General features: G+C 35.6%; 1 protein-coding gene across 1 annotated transcript in view; it reads right to left on the reverse strand.

Annotated features, from left to right (window-relative positions):
* Window positions 1–15714, reverse strand: part of LOC124545680 (anoctamin-5-like) — a 349333-nt gene that overhangs the window by 176975 nt on the left and 156644 nt on the right. The gene's annotated exons all lie outside the window — the stretch shown is intronic.

Raw genomic sequence — 15714 nt, forward strand, 5'->3', positions numbered from 1 at the left:
AGTATCAAAGTAAGGTGAAAGGGAAACTTTGAAGTTAACAAGGAGGAAGGAGAATGACAGTGGTTGTCTGGGAACAAGGGAGGAAAATTGGACTGACAAGGCACAGGCATAGCTGTAAGGATAAAAACTTGTTAAAAGTGAGGTCAAGAGGGTTGTTTGGCTGAAATATATCTTCAAGCCCCCCCATGCCGCTGGTGGGGAGGCTTGCGTGCCTCAACGATAGAGATAGCCATACCATAGATGCAACCACAATGGAGGGGTATCTGTTCAGAGGCCAGACAAACGTGTGGTTCCTGAAGAGGGGCAGCAGCCTTTTCAGTAGTTGCAGGGGCAACAGTCTGGATGACTGGCTGATCTAGCCTTAGAACACTAACCAAAATGGCCTTGCTGTTCTGGTACTACGAATGGCTGAAAGGAAGGGGAAACTACAGCTGTAATTTTTCTTGAGGGCATCCAGCTTTACTGTATGATTAAATGATGATGGCGTCCTCTTGGGTAAAATATTCCGGAGGTAAAATAGTCCCCCATTCAGATCTCCAGGCGGAGACTACTCAAGTGGACATTGTTATCAGGAGAAAGAAAACTGGCGTTCTACGGATCGGAGCATGGAATGTCATATCCCTTAACCGGGCAGGTAGGTTAGAAAATTTAAAAAGGGAAATGGATAGGTTAAAGTTACATATAGTGGGAATTAGTGAAGTTTGGTGGCAGCAGGAACAAGACTTTTGGTCACGTGAATACAGGGTTATAAATACAAAATCAAATAGGGGTAATGCAGGAGTAGGTTTAATAATGAATAAAAAAATAGGAGTACGGGTAAGCTACTACAAACAGTATAGTGAACACATTATTGTGGCCAAGATAGACAAGAAGCCCACACCTACTACAGTAGTACAAGTTTATATGCCAACTATCTCTGCAGATGACAAAGAAATTGATGAAATGTATGAAGAGATAAAAGAAATTATTCACGTAGTGAAGGGAGACGAAAATTTAATAGTCATGGGTGGCTGGAATTCGACAGTAGGAAAAGGGAGAGAAGGAAACATAGTAGGTGAATATGGATTGGGGCTAAGAAATAAAAAGAGGAAGCCACCTGGTACAATTTTGCGCAGAGTAAAACTTAATCATAGCTAATACTTGGTTTAAGAATCATGAAAGAAGGTTGTATACATGGAAGAACCCTGGAGACACTAAAAGGTATCAGATAGATTATATAATGGTAAGACAGAGATTTAGGAACCAGATTTTAGGAACCAGGTTTTAAATTGTAAGACATTTCCAGGGGCAGATGTGGACTCTGACCACAATCTATTGGTTATGAACTGTAGATTAAAACTGAAGAAACTTTTTGGTAGGAATTTAAGGAGATGGGACCTGGATAAACTGACTAAACCAGAGGTTGTACAGTGTATTAGGGAGAGCATAAGGGAACAATTGACAGGAATGGGGGAAAGAAATATAGTAGAAGAAGAATGAGTAGCTCTGAGGGATGAAATAGTGAAGGCAGCACAGGATCAAATGGGTAAAAAGACGAGGGCTAGTAGCAACCCTTGGGTAACAGAGGAAATATTGAATTTAATTGATGAAAGGAGAAAATATAAAAATGCAGTAAATGAAGCAGGCAAAAAGGAATACAAACGTCTCAAAAATGAGATCGACAGGAAGTGCAAAATGGCTAAGCAGGCATGGCTAGAGGACAAATGTAAGGATGTAGAGGCTTATCTCACTAGGGGTAAGATAGATACTGCCTACAGGAAAATTAAAGAGAACTTTGGAGAAAGGAGAACCACTTGCATGAATATCAAGAGCTTTGATGGAAACCCAGTTCTAAGCAAAGAAGGGAAAGCAGAAATGTGGAAGGAGTATATAGAGGGTCTATACAAGGGTGCTGCACTTGAGGACAATATTATGGAAATGGAAGAGGATGTAGATGAAGATGAAATGGGAGATATGATACTGCATGAAGAGTTTGACAGAGCACTGAAAGACCTGAGACAAAACAACGCACCCGGAGTAGACAATATTCCATTAGAACTACTGACAGCCTTGGGAGAGCCAGTCCTGACAAAACTCTACCATCTGGTGAGCAAGATGTATGAGACAGGCGAAATACCCTCAGACTTCAAGAAGAATATAATAATTCCAATCCCAAAGAAAGCAGGTGTTGACAGATGTGAAAATTACCGAACTATCAGTTTAATAAGTCACAGCTGCAAAATACTAATGCGAATTCCTTACAGACGAATGGAAAAACTGATAGAAGCTGGCCTCGGGGAAGATCAGTTTGGATTTCGTAGAAATGTTAGAAGACGTGAGGCAGTACTGACCCTACAACTTATCTTAGAAGAAAGATTAAGGAAAGGCAAACCTACATTTCTAGCATTTGTAGACTTAGAGAAAGCTTTTGACAATGTTGAATGGAATACTCTCTTTCAAATTCTGAAGGTGGCAGGGGTAAAACACAGGGAGCAAAAGAAGCACATAAAGAATGTTTCCTTCAAATTCAAAGTAGATATTTTTCCCTCTAAAACTGAATAATTTGATCATTATTGTGATGGATATATTGGTAAGCCATACAGCATAACATCCTAGCATTATCAAAAAGGTGTGGTAATATTCTAGACAAAAATTGTTGATAGATTCTTTGATTTCTAGAACCTACATTACACAGTTATTCACATACAAGAATTTTACCTATATAGCTTGTGAGTGACAGTCTGTTACAATTATAAGATAAAGTGACTTCAGAAGATAATTGGAATAGTCCCCTTCATTAGTTTGGGCACTACATTTGTAAACATATTTTACTGCAAATATCAAAGAGTTTATCTTTTGTCCAACGTAATTAGGGTCTCCAGTTGTATTAATAGTTTCAGTTAAGGCTGAATCTCATTTCTGCATACAGAAACATTTGGTAAATTGATGTGGACTCTTTCCTGGAGCTAGATACTGGTATGGCTGCCATTAAATGTTCTATAACAAGACTATTTTGCTGTTGGCTGGGCCATATCACACAGGGAAGTGAAAGCAGTCTGTCTTCAATATGCTTAAGGTCAGTCAGTTTTGCATAATTGCTGATCAATATTCTTCTTTCTTCAGGAATTATCTCAAGCTGAATGCACAACATGAAAATAAGAATTTTTATGGCATGGTGAATAACAATAGTGATGTGGTACATACCCTTGTTGATACTGTATTGATACATAAAACACAAAGAGTCTGTCTTCCAACATACACTCTGATTGGTTAACGTCCATCTCAACAGCTTATTTTCATAAGCTTCTCTTCTCAGCAGATTAGAAATTTGTTAATTTAAAAAGATACTGGTTTCTTATTCAGTACTGTCAGACAAAGTGAACAAGGGGATGCCAACAGCATAAGTTGACTCAGTTGCTGTACTGAAGTCACTTGCCCTTTGTTGAGCAACCAGTAGTGATGAATCACAAGCTAGGAAAAGATTTATGAGCATTGCTCAGAAAGTAATGCACCACATTTTGTTCTCCTTCAACAACAATGTTGCCTATGCAAAACATTAAGTATGATTTTCTTTTAAAATTTCCTGAGTGCACACATCAAATCTTCGTTCCCTCCAAAAGGTAACATGGCTCACAGCTGCAGCTCTGTTTCAAAATGGTGTCTGTAAGTCATATACATTACAAGTAGCAGATTGTCAAGGAATTTCTGATCGTAAAGAAGCAAACTGTATAGAATATTGATAAATTTTTGTTTGACATCAACAGAGCATCTACAGCTGACAGCAGCATAGACTGGTCAGAGTTTAGAAGAACTAATAGTTGCTGGGAAGATCCAAATGGTTCATTTGATATTCCAGGTACTCAGGTAGTTTGAGTCTTGCTCATTGACTAAGAACTGAACATTTCCAATGTGGACAAACCAGCTGCATCCATTCATCTGTAAGCTATTCTAGGTTGGTGGTGGTCATACACACTTAGAAAGCCATGCAGTAGCAATATCTCACCCGGTTAAGGATATGAGTAGTTTCATATGTGATAGCTTTTGATTCAATCCATTTTTCCATTGGGTAGCTTTAGAAGGATGTAAGGGGGAGAGCAGTAATGGGTAGATTTTACAGTAGAAACAGAGGAAATAATGTTTCTGAGGATGTTGCACAGATTGAAAGGGAAATGGAATATGACAACAGATGATGTGGGGAGGATATGAGGGACAGATAATGTCATTTCAGGGTTTGCCACAGTTAGTTAGTTGGTTAGCTTCATGTTGCACGATAAATAGTAATGATGTGGAATGAGTCAGACTTGCCTGAGTTTCCATTATACGACAAAGGCCATTTGGGCTCTGTGACCAAGAACCTATATCCCTGAATGTTAGAAATGGGAACTTTTTCTCCAACATGTTCTCTCATCTTATCATCCCTCTTGGTTCAACCAGAATTACTTTCAATGCCTGCACACTTTCACACTTCTTCCATAGATGTTTGTGCTGTTCTGATTTATTTTAATTAATTAATTTATTTTTTATCCTTCTCCTCCACTAATTTCTCTATTTTTCTCTGTAGTCATTACATTTTGTAAACATTATTATTTCCATTTGCTGTGTTATATTCTGCTTCAAAATCTACTTTTACTTTTCAATTTGGAAACAATGCTGGCATACGGCTTATTAATGTGCTCTACTATCTTTTCCAGGGTGGGACATGAACCCCCTCCCTCCTCCCTTCCAAATCGATCCAATCTCTAGAACAACACAGTTTTAGGACACAAGTTATTCTTCTGAATACATCAGATAAGAGTATTGTTGTTTACAATTCATAAACCAAAGTTTTGAATATAACAATAAATTTTACATTTTAATACACTTTAAATTTGTCAATATGTAAGAAGCTGCTTCAGAATTGTTCATTAAATGCTTGTTAGTAACATAATACTGTGAGCCTGAAATACTGACAGACAATAACATTTCTGTTTATTTTTCATGAAGACGAAGGACCCACGCAGAGAATAAAATGTATTATTTTAAGATGATGTTTTTATTTGGTGATAGAAAGGGCTGTGTGATTATTAGGTAGGCCACTGTCTAGCTTGAGCCCAGCATGAAGTGCATCCAGCATGAAGTGCATTTTTTCACACAATGCCATTCTGCAGCTATTTGCATTGTATTTTGATTTTTGTTTACTACTGTACTGGTGTACAAGTCTCAGCTTAAGTTTGGATCCATTGCTTCTGCATGCAGTACTATTTTCAGTGCATATATATTTATAACGATAAGCACACCCAATCTTGAAAACAAGTTTCAATGTGGTTCTCCAGGTTTGGCATCATAAGTAATTATGACAGCTTTTTTTCTCCAGTGTTAGTAATGCTTTTGGCTGGTTTTTGCTGTTGATTTTCCATATCTCTACCACATAGATCAAATTCAATGAGAACAAAGACTTATTTGCATTTTTAAGCCACAATTGGAAATGTTTAATGTTATTATATTGAAACAAGAAGCAGCACGAAAGGCAAACAAGAACCCATATCGGTTCGCTAGTGCTATCACGAATTGTATTTAACAGAAAAAGATAAATATAAGAATGGAATAAGACAGAAACATATGTTCTTACATACTTCTTACATATTTCAAACTTTCTCAGTGCATTCTGGGCACAGAACTGGATTCAATGCCATATGCACCTGCTCGCACAGGTGTTGGTTAATGTCTTCATACTAATGGGCATTGTCTTTCATCAAGATGTTGAAAAAGCTGCAAGTAATTGTTCACATGAACAATGTGATGTTTCAAATCACTGATGCTGCTGCATCAAGATGAACAGTAACGTTTTTCTTCATCCTGCAATGCATAGATGTTCTGGGAATCTTCATCTCTGCCAACCACATCCTTGTCAATTTTGCTGGTGAACAAAGCAGGAATGTATTTAAATGTTATGCGAATTCACTATTGTCACCTTATTTCATAGTCTTCCAATGTGTGATGCACCTTTCACAGAATCAATACATAAATACATAAATTAATACTTGTTCCACAGATCATGAATATGACATTTCGTAATGATGTGGAATGTATCTAAAAATTCATCTACTGATTAGGAGTTGTCATTCAGAAATTCTTTTAACTTGTTTTTGAACATTGGTTGGCTAGCTGTCAGACTTGCAAAGGGCTTTCTTTCCAGTTCCTGAAGACTGGTACCCACTAGGGCTTCCTTCTTGAAGTGATTAAAAAATTGTTTCTAATTTCATCACATCTCGGTCATTTGTATGTAAACCCAAAATAAAATCAGCTGCATAATCTTCAGTTACACAGATGTGCCAAAAGTTCAGTTCCAGCATTTGCCAATAAAATAGCACACCTTTGCACATTATGTAATACTTACCCTAGACTTCCATCTTCCTCATTATTCAGTTTCTCCTTTACCTTTCTCCACTTCAGATCCTTTTCTTGTAAATTGCCCATTTCTTGGCACAGTTTTAAGTAACAGGGTCCACAATTTTCATCTTGTATTAATAAAATTCAAAAATCTGAGATCTGATCATTTAGTTCTACAATACTAGAGTCTACAATTTTCGTCTTGTATTAATATAATTCTAAAGTATGAGGTCTGTTCATTTAGTTCTGTAAAATCATTTAATCCTTGTGGGAGTCTACAGAGTGCATCAGCTACAATGTTTTGTTCCTGTTTTATTTGTATTATTTTAAAACTGAATTCATGCAAAAATTACAACCAATGAGCAATTCACTTGTGTTACACCTTGCAAGTCAACAAAAGAGATAACGGTTGGTGGTCACAATAGTATTTGCACTATGGCTAATACTTTGAGTTCAGTAGCTGAGTATGATCTGTCACACTCGGTGAATGTTCAGCTAGCAAAATTAATTACACAGCTCATGCTCTTTCCAGCTATCTCTCTAATTTGAAACAGACAAGCACTGAGACCCTGAAACAATTCATCTATGCTTAAACAAAAATCTTGTGTCATGTTTGGATGGTGTAAAATATTTCCATTTGTTTTGTCTATGGCCTGGCAGTATCTTTGGCCATCTTCAGTCCATAACCATGTATTATTTTTTCTTAACAGGTTCAGGAGTGGCTCCCTATTTAACAACTGTTAGGTACAAACTACCTAAAGAATGAAATCAGTCTTAAAAAGCCTTTAACTGTTTTCTGTTCTGTAGTGTAGAAAAGTGTTTGATAGCCCCAAATCTTCCCGGGATCAGGTTAAATACCTGTGGGAGAGATAATGTGACCCAATAATTTTATTTTTTCTCTTCCAAATTTGAACTTTTGTAAATTAACCACAATGCCACATACAAGAAATTTCTTAAGTACCTCCTCTAACAAATCTAAATGTTCCGAGCTCATTGTGATCAATATATCATCAACATACAGGGTGATTCTGTTATGCAGCATTGGTCTCAATACAGCATCCAATGCTGCTATAAAGACATCCACACTAACACCGAGAACAAAAAGGAATACACAAAAATGGTAATACGGTCAGAACATACAAATGCAATGTATTTACTATGTTTTGGATCCAATAACACCTGCCAGTATGAATAGCACAGATCCCGGGAGTTAAATACTTAACACCATGAAATTTTAAGGGTTGATCATTGATATTTTCAGATTTTGTCCATATAGGAACAATGATTTCATTAATGGATCACACATCAAATACTAATCGAATAGTACCAGTTGCCTTACTGATATCCAAAAGTGGGCTACAATATGGAGAATTTGAAGGTTCTGTCACTTGCCAACTTAACATTCCTTCTATTTCCTTATTCACCGCCTCTTTCTTTGTCCAAGGGATTGGTTAATAATCATGACAGAAATTTTTAATGTGAATATAGATCCATTTTGTAAATATAATTTTTATGATACCTGTTTTTTTAACACATGTTCTTAATGTATGAGTATTTTACATGGCTGATTTCTTTCTGCCTTCTTTAAATAACTAGACTCTCCAACCTTTTCACTGATAACATGTGGTACCAGGATATCCAATCCCTCCACACTGTATTGCTCATTTACTAAAAATATTTCAGGATATATAAGAAGAAAATTTATTTTATTGCTATTTTGAGTATCATTTTCCTTCATTGTGACCAGATTAATTGATATAATCTCTTTGTCCACCTGCAAGCAGCATTTATCAAAACCCACATCGTGGTTTCCCTTAAACTGTCTCAGAACCTCCATCACTTGAATACAATTTATATTAATTTCTGGACCAGAAGAAAATTGCATTTGATCATAGTATTATAAGGTAATAGAAGTGCATGCTTGCAGCTTGACATTTTGTGTCTTGTTTCCTATAGCTCTCGATGTTTTGCAGTTCTATGCAGGGAAAGTTTGTACATGCACATCCTTTGTTATTATGTCAATCAAACACTTGTACAAAATGTTTAAACATGCACCTGTATCCAGAATTTTATGTACTGGTACATTGCCTACATTTGTGCATATTATTACTTGTACCACTTCCTCTTCATCCTTCTTTGTCTCATAGGAACGTAACTCCTCTCTTAAATCCTGTTCCTCATCATACCTCAAAACATGAATAGTCACTGACTGCACCCCATTTAAATCCAGAGGATCTGGCAGGCTAGCATTTTCTGTGATGGCATCAGAATAATCTCATTGCTATTAACCACCTCAACTATTTGAATTCGATGCTCGTGAGAACGCCAATTATTGTTTTGATTACTGTGGAATGTTGATTCTCCTTGTTTAATGCTATTACCTGAGTCAGGGTTCATGTGACTGTTTGAGTTTCCATGATAGTCACTGCTACTGTGTAGATCCTCATTATAGGCTGTACTATATCAATTTTGTCTGTTTCGGTTATTACCATTACCTTACATGTTGTGGGCATCAGGTTCATATCTATTCCATCCCCTTTTCTGCGTGTTTCCATTTGCTTTAAAATTATGGCTATTGAGTCTATTGTCTAGTGTTACTGGCTGTAGCAACCATTGTTGGTGGTTAGTATTATGGCTATGACCTGCCATAGCACTACTATGAAAACTAGTGTTGACCTGTGTTTCTTGTTTGCATACATTCCCCTTTATAAATGAGGTCAATGGCATCAACCGCAGACAGAAAAATACTCTAAATCATTTGTGATAGAGAGACTAATTTCTCATTTATGTGTAGAGGTAATCTACCCTTTAAATTTTTTGAACATCTAAATGTGAAATAGGTTTCGCGCCAATGAGTCGTATTCTGATATTTTTCCAAATCCTTCCTTAGTCCCCCTTACTTATTATTAAATGGTTCTGGGTGAGTCATTCTTGTACTCCAGATGACCAACACTTAGCAAGAAAAGCCTGCGGAAATTGACCATAGGTTTCATAATGCTTAGCTATATCCGCAGCCCACAGCAAAGCAACCTCTTACGTATATCCTACTACATAGTGAATCTTCTGCTGTTCATTCTAATATTTAGTAGAATATCTCAAAAAGATCTAATGAATACTATGGAATGTACCTTCTTTGTCTCTGTACAAAATACATGGAACTATGTTTCAGCTATGTTTCAGTAGGCCTTTATCAATCTAGATCATCTACTAGCAGGGTGTATTGTCATGTTTATGTGGTATAGTTACTGCTCATATGCCCCATACTGTCCTTCACTTGCATTATGCATAATACTAGGTGAAAATCTCTTGTTTTATTTATTTGCTGTTATACCATTCATCCTTTTGTTATTAATGACAAATGGTTCATTGGAACCCAGGCTTCCCATGCCTATTTCATTATGTATTTGTTGAATAGCATTCTTTAAATCAGTATCAAGTTTGTTAAGAATCTTATCCTCCATCTCAATTACTATCCTTTCCACTTCCACAAAATGAGTGTGATATTGCTCTACCACCTTCTCTGCAAGTGTAGTATCACTGTCAAATTACCCAAATTCAGTACAACTATATAATTTTTGTGTGTCATTACTGATGTGTTTCTGTTGTAATTTAAGAAATCCCATATTCTCTGATATTTTATGTACTTGATTTGGTGAGTCATCATATGGGCTGAAAAAATCCAACATGCTAGTTTTCATCACAGATAACACCTTTCCTCAGCTATCATGTCCTATCTGCAAATTATTTTGTTTTAAGGTAAGCTCATCTAACCAGTGAGTGTTATTCCTCTGTTCAATTAAAAGTTTCAAAAATTTTTCATTGCTCTTGTGTTGCAACTTCTGCTCAAAACTAGAAAATTCTATTTTTTAACTGGAAAATTCTGTTTTTAAATTGAAAAATTTCTGATCAAAGCTACTTGACATATTCGTTTGAACTGCTTAGACAATATTTGTTTAAACTGCTCTAGATATTGAAAGTTAGGACTGCCACGACACCCCCCCCCCCCCCCCCCCCGCTCCCTCCCACAACTCCGCAGACGTTGGAAAGAAAGAATTCCATACTCTTTTCTGTTGTTCTTTTTCAATGGGAATTTCCTATTCCACTATTTGCAGACTAAGAAAGATATTTGACTAAAGTAAATCAAAAACTACTGCACAAGGATGGATTTGTGGGCATCGATCCAGGCAGTCATTTATTTAAGTTATCATTGTATGATCTATTTTTGACAAATCATTGTTTATTATTTGTACTGAGTTTAAAACATGATTATCATTTGTCCTACTGTCAGTGCTTTCTTGTGTCACTGAAGCTTCCATTAGTGATTCATTAAAAAAAATTGCTGCTACTTTAACTGCACCAAACTGTGTTATTTCATCTGGTTTTTCAGTAATATTATTCACATCCATAGTAAAATTCTATCAGTGATGCCTATATCTACTACGAGATACTATTTATTACAGTGTACATGAGTAGTCTGCTGACAGGATGGTTTCTATCTACAGCTGGTATGTAAAACCAATACAAATGGCTATGCATCTCCCACTACATGTAATACACTATTCTAATAAGTGAAATTATCTGTACAAAAGAAAGAAAAACTATTTTAGTAAAAGTATTAAGAATAGGCTCCCAAAAGAGTTGTAGAGGTGGATATAAATGTGTCAGGTATGACTCAGTTGATATTATCAACTGAATTTTTATTCCCATATTCTAAACATGACTATGTTCATAAGTGTCATTGCCTGTAGTACTTACACCTATTTTGATTATTATATTCTTTAATTATAGGTCTTTTCTGGGATTCTTCTTATCACTATCACATGAATATATTACATTTACATACATCAGAAAGTTTTCTCTTGAAATAGCAAATAAGCGCATTACTATATTTACCTTCTAACAATTCTACAAAATTTTATTCTCACAATGTTAATACTTCTGTCTTTACAAGGTCAAAACTCTTGTGGGATTCAAATAAAAGGCAAAAATTATAATTTTATACAGGCCCTGTGAAGCACAGGCACCACTGTACTGTAATTTATACAGTATAGTGGTAATGGTGATGATACAATGGTGTGACTGCCCTCAGAAAGTTAGATGTATGTTGCAAAATTCATTACAGTTGATTCCAGAGTCATTTTTTGGAATCCATGTCTTTCATTAAAGGTGTGTACAGTTTCTTGTATTTTCTTACGAAGTCCTTGTGCAACAATTTTTTTTTTTTTTTGGTGCATGAGGAAAATTATTCCGACATCTTTTATGGACAGGATGTTGTATCTCTTCTTTCTTGACCATATTGTCTAGATTTTGAAATAATGAACTTTTCTTCTCCATATTGCTTAATCAGAAGTATCAAACTTAATGTTCCTTCTTTTCAGCTGTATTCTTGACATATGTATAGCAGCGATACATTACAATTGATGCACTTTTTGAGTTCTGTGATAAATTAACTTGTACTTATTATTCATAAAAAACTTTTTTATATAGCGGCTTCCATAATGTATGTGAGAAGAAGTTGAAATCGTAGAGCATTAAGTTTGTAATACTTCATGGGCAGCTATAAGCTTTCAGCACATGTAAGTAGAGACATTATGGAGAGAGGAGGAATTGCCATATGTTAAAATTTACATATATGTTAAAATTTCCATATATGTTAAAATTTATCACAATGTGAAAAATCTAGAAGCTAAAAAATGCTGTGTACAGCAACATAAATATTGGTACTTTTATAATTGTAGACGTGTATAGGTCCCCACTAGGAAAATAATCAGCTATTTCTGAAAAACTTGGATCCTTTGCTGTGCTACCTGTCAGCCAGAGAGGAGAAAATTATTGTTTGTGGGGATTTCAATGTAGATTTTCTGAAACAGCCTGAGAGAAATAATGGCCTTGAAGTATTACTTAGTTCTCTCAATTTGACACCAGTTATCGATTTTCCTACTAGGGTAGTACAGGAAAGCAGCACACTAATAATATTTTTTATAGACAAAGATATATTTAATCAAATAAAAACTTTTCCTGTGAAGAATGGCCCTTCTGATCATGATGCACAGCTAGTTACAGTATATAATGTAGCTACATCCAGTAATGCAAAACAGTCCTCCAAAATAGTGCACTGAATTAACAATTTAACTGCATATTTTAGGGAAAGCTTGCAACAGTTAGACTGTGATGAGATGTACAGGGAACCTTATGCTGATTTTAAATTTAATCTATTTCATGATACCTTTATGAGTATATTTGAAAACAGTTTCCTTAACATAACAGTGAAACATAATCATAAGAAATCATCTAAAAAGCCACTCCTTACTAAAGGGATAAAAATGTATTGTGAACAGAAAAGGAAAATATATCCTATAGCTAGAAGGAGTTATGATCTAGAAACAGTCAAGCACTATAAAAACTACTGCTGACTAGCACATTTGATAAATAAATTAAAACAATTTGGAACATTGTTAAAAGAGAAACAGGGCAACTGATAGCAAAGGATGACAAAGTTAAGAAAAAGTCAGAAGTAGAAAATACTTTTAATAATAACTAGATGATTACTCATTTCTTAGGTGTTGCAGAGAAATAGGATCCAGCTGGTCTTTAGAAAATGCAAGGTTGTGTATGGAAGGGGTAATATCTATGCTATTAGATAAAACTGAAATTCATTCCAACCCTTCTACTGAAATTTAGGAAAATAATGAATTCACTCAAAAGTAAAAGCATGCATGGAATTAATGGCAGTTCTAACAGAGTAGTAAAAACTTCTTCCCAGCAGTTAATTATGATTCTCACTGAAACGGGGTATTTTTATGGAAAGGCTGAAACATCCTGTTGTTAAAACCATTGCATTAAAAGGGGGACAGGTCTGATGCTGACAACTATGGCCTAATCCTATTTCTGACAGCTTTATTCAAAGATCTTGAAAAAGTAATGTATTCAAGAGTAGCTGCACACATTTGTAAATACGAAGTACTAACAAAATGACAAGTTGGTTTTCAGAAAAGCTTTCCAGCATGAAATGCTGTACATGTTTTCACTAATCAAATATTAAATGCTCTGAATAACTGAACATCACCTATTGGGATTTTTGTGCTCTCTCAAAGACTTTTGACTAAATCATGAAATTCTTCAAGATAAGCTAAAGTACGGTGGTATGAGTGAGACAGTGCACAAATAGTTTAATTCATTTTTAACTGAAAAATGCAGAATGCTGAAATTAACAGTACATATAGTCTGCAAAAATCAGGAGAGTCCTCTAACTGGGGAAGTGTCAAGAATGGTATTCCAAAGGGTTTAGTCTTGAATCAAGCATTGATAATATATATTAATGACTTGCCACTCTATATTTAAGAAGATGCAAAGCTAGTTCTTTTTGCTGATATACATGTATAGTAATTATACAAAACAGACAAGACTTAACTGAGGAAATTTTAAATAATGTCTTTCGGATAATTATTAAGTGGTTCTCTGCTAATGGACTCTCACTAAATTTTGAGAAAACATGGTATATACAGTTCTGTACGGTAAATGGTATAACACCATTGACAAATACACTGAAGCACCAAAGAAACTGGTATAGGCACTTGTATTCAAATACAGAGCTATGTAAACAGGCAGAATACAGCGCTGTGGTAGGCAACACCTGTATAAGACAAATGTCTGTTGCAGTTGTTGGTTACTGTTGTAACAATAGCATGTTATCAAGATTTAACTGAGTTTGAATGTGGTGTTAGAGACAGCGCATGAGTGATGGGACACGGCATCTCAAGGGTAGCAAAGACGTGTGAATTTCCCTTATAACCATTTCATGAGTGTACAGTGAATATCAGGAATCTGGTATAACATCAAATTTCTGACATTGTTGTGACCGGAAGGAGACCCTACAAGAATGGGATCAATGATGACTGAAGAGAACCACTAAACGTGACAGAAGTGCAACCCTCCAACAAACTGCTTCAGATTTCAATGCTGGGCCATCAACAAGTGTCCGTGTGCAGTGTGTGAACCATTCAATGAAACATCATCGATATGGGCGTTCGGAGCTGAGGGCGCACTCGTGTACCCTTCCTGACTGCGCAACACAAAGCTTTACGTATCACCTGGGCCTGTCAACACTGACATTGGACTGCTGATAACTGGAAATATGCTGCTTGGTCAGACAAGTCTCATTTCAAATTGTATCGAGCAGATGGACATGTACAGGTATGGAGACAACCTCATGAATCCATGGATCCTGCATGTCTCTCATCTAACAACATTCCATATTGATTTGATTTTATTGCCTGAGTAGTTAATGTTTATATATTTTTTATTTTCTCACAACTTTTTTCAATACGTTACAATATTTTTTATAGTGTAAAATCACTTCTGGGTCTTTACTAATTCTTGCTGTCTAATATAATTTTCTTTTTCTTTCTGAAGACACTTTAATACCTGTAGTAATTCAAGGTTTCTTTGAAAAGTGTTTGGTGTTACATTTAGTAATTTTTGGGGGCAACAGTATTCAAAAAGGGACATAAATTTGTCAAGAAATATGTTGTATTTATCATTAGCATTTGGCTCATTTTATACATCTCCCCATTTAATATTTCTTAAACTTCCTCTGAAGCGCTCAATAGATACAGAGTTGGCCAGCCTTACACTTTTATTTGATGGTTTCTGAACTGTATACTCTGCTAGGTTTTGTAAGTTAATCAACTGTGCATGATGATCTGATAATCCATTTATCACAGGGAAAGCATGTGTTAGTCTTACATCCTCTTGCTGTACAAATACATTATCTATTAGAGTGCTGCTGTCTTGAGCTATATGTGTAGGGAAGTTGATCACTGATTCTACATTATATGTCATTAATAACACTTCTAGTTCACTTTTACTATCAGAATTGCTTAAAAAGTTTGCATTGAAATCACCACAGATTAATAACTTCTACTTTTTGTCTGGCAGGCAGTATAATAGGGAGACAAACTTTTTCATGAACAGCTCTCAATCTCCTAATGGGGTCCTGCACACCTTTGCTAATATCAACACTACATTATCTAGCTGTAGTTCACATGCACAAACTTCAAAGTGCTGATCGACACAAAATTTTCTTACTTCTACATTTTTTTTTACTTATACCCTTGTTTTGTGTAAATGGCAACTCCATCCATGCAAGATCTGCAAGTGTAAGTTGCTAAATTATCTGAATTTGCACTCACACTTTCCATCCCCACAGTTACGTGGTGTTCAGGCAGACAAAGAATATCAATATCCTTCTTATTTTTGAGATCATCTAAACACACTAACAGCTCATCTACTCTATTTTTTATTCTCCTGATATTTTAGTGAAGTAAACCAACACTACTCTTAGCTTTATCCCTATTTAGTGCACAA

The sequence above is a fragment of the Schistocerca americana genome, chromosome 8 (assembly GCF_021461395.2).
Source record: "Schistocerca americana isolate TAMUIC-IGC-003095 chromosome 8, iqSchAmer2.1, whole genome shotgun sequence".
Taxonomy (NCBI): domain Eukaryota; kingdom Metazoa; phylum Arthropoda; class Insecta; order Orthoptera; family Acrididae; genus Schistocerca; species Schistocerca americana.